The sequence below is a fragment of the Nicotiana attenuata genome, chromosome 6, assembly GCF_001879085.1.
Source record: "Nicotiana attenuata strain UT chromosome 6, NIATTr2, whole genome shotgun sequence".
Lineage (NCBI taxonomy): Eukaryota > Viridiplantae > Streptophyta > Magnoliopsida > Solanales > Solanaceae > Nicotiana > Nicotiana attenuata.
The window spans coordinates 82,584,134-82,586,769 of NC_031994.1; positions in this window are offsets into that span (position 1 = coordinate 82,584,134).

The window sequence follows — 2,636 nt, forward strand, 5'->3', positions numbered from 1 at the left end:
TTAAATGGAAGTGACATACGAAGCGTCAGTTCAGAAAAAGGTATAATGGTATGTGGGAATTGGCGGCAAAAATTCCCGCTTTAATGAGATCAACTTCCCAAATATTCAATTGCTGAATAAATGGCAAGTGGGGGGACTATCTGTATTGGGAAAAATCAATATTACACTTGAAATTAATTATGTGGTTGACATGTCAAGACACATGAATTATTACATGAGTGACTTCTGGCAAAGAGTACTTAAAGAGACGCGAGTCTTAACAGGTACGAGCGAAGTGTCATGAATACAAGAAAGAACGGTCACTCGGGCCTCTTGATAATATGAAGAGACACCGTGGAATGAATCAAGACAGCAGAAAGTACAGATTCGTAATATCTTCAATTAATGAGCATAAATGATAGGAAACATTATAGAATCTTCATGAAACAGTTACGATTGCCAATTATGATGTTTTATTAATGTCATTAAATGCTCATAACGGCTCTATTATGAGAGGAAAGAAATGTTGTACTTAGAAATAGCTATAAAAGGGAGAGAAATAACATTTGTATGGACACACCGAATATTATTGGAATATACTTATTTACACTGCTTTATATTGCTTACTCGGCTACTTCTCAGCCTAATTTTCCTTTCTCGTTATACAATTATTTCTTTATTTGATAATTATCAGTAACCCGAGTTGTTCTAAAAATATGCTTTGATCGAAATTTCTATTTTCTAAACAGAATAGAACTCTCGCCAACAAAGGTGGAAGTTCAAGTTGCCAACTTCCTACACTACTAAAATTCCTCTATAGAAGCTATTTTATTCCCATATCAATAATTTTTATTTTTATTTTAAATAACTTCTAGGCTCTTAAGGAAATTAGCACCTAATAATTTTTTAATTAATTGTGATACCATAATTAGATAATGGGCTGAAATTGTGGTTTCCAGGTCGTGGTCGATTTCTTCTTGAATATAAGATTACTGTTTATGTTTCTTCTTCATAACATCTTGGTAAGTTTATATTTTAGTGTTTGGTTCTGTGAATTTAGTTTGCTAAAAGTTTTATTAAGGTACGTTTAGGAAGCCACCAGGTAATTAGAACTGGTGTAATTACACAGCCTAGTAATTACACAATTGTGTAACTAATCTTCTTGAAAGTAGATAATCATATTGCCATTGCTTAGTACAACACATATTTCTCTACAACAGCAACTTTGTTACAAATGTTTAAGCAATTGAACCATATATAATAGTTTTCTGTACCTTAGTAGTGTTATGATTAACCTTAGTAGTGTTATAATTAATAACTAGCTCTAGTAAGTGGACCATTAATTTAGTGAGGGAAATAAAGTCTAATGCGCCAAATAGGCACATTTTTTAATTTCATATATGCTACTATTCCCTCCGCCTTTATTCATGTTTGACTGGTCACAAAGTTTAAGAAAAAAAGAATTTTTTTTTTAACTTATAGTCTAAAATAGGCATAAATTGTGTGGCTATAAATACGAAAGTATGACTATTTTTGAAACAAACTAAACAAAAAAGCATGACACAAATTAGGACGAAGAGAGTAGTAAACATAAATATAGAGAATTTGAACTTGGTTAGTCAAAGTTTTTGTTCACTAATATTTGATAGCTTCGGCGAAATATAGATTGCTGTTGAAAGAATTGTTAATTTCTCCTAAGTTTATCTAATGTGCACGCCAAATTAAATTGATTCAATATCTTTATCAGCTTAGACAGATAATCTTGGCGCTCAGAATTTATCATAAAAATTTCTCATAGTTCTTGACATTATCAATATTCTCATGATGCATGAAAGGAGGATATGGGATTGCTGAATTTCAAGCTTCACTAACTTTGATGCAAGATTCATTTTCACGACATTTAAGGCTCTCATTAGTACGTAGATTAATTATGATCGTTTCCATTCAGCAAGCTACAAATTTAATTTGTGCAGTGTTCGTGAAGGCGACGGCACCGGTTGTAGTGCCATAAAATACTCTTAACTTGGCTTTGGGATTTGGTTGGGATTTTAAAAGGACAGATATTATATTCATCCTTTTTTCTGTAATTCATGTTCCAAGGGCTGTGTTTGATCTCCGTGTTTGACCAGCTATCAGGCCTACGAAACAAACTATAGCCTACGTGAGGAGAAAACGGAGAGGGGAATAAGGATAGTTGTGCACATCATTATCATTAGTTCACTATTCGTTGGGTTTAAGTTATATTCCTTTCGTTCTATTTTATGTGATGGTGGTTAATTAGACATTGAATCAAATAGTGAAATAAAAAAAATCAGACCTTATATTAAATATGTTAAGATATTTATGTTAGCACAAAAGCATATTTCCTTTTGGAATAAAATAAGAAATCTAAAATTAGTTATTTTTAAATATAAAATAGCCAATCTCTTGAAAGTAATGGAGTAATAAAAAAAAGTACTGCATAAATTGAAAAGAAGAACACATTAATATAAGTACAATTAACCTATTTTAACATGTTATTTAGTTATATTTTTTAATTATCAGATCATATTTGTTACAAATATCTATTATTATTACAAATAGTTTAAGTTGATAATATATAAAAATATTATACACCGTCAATACACAAGTCTTTAACTCATGCCACGGGAGGGGGG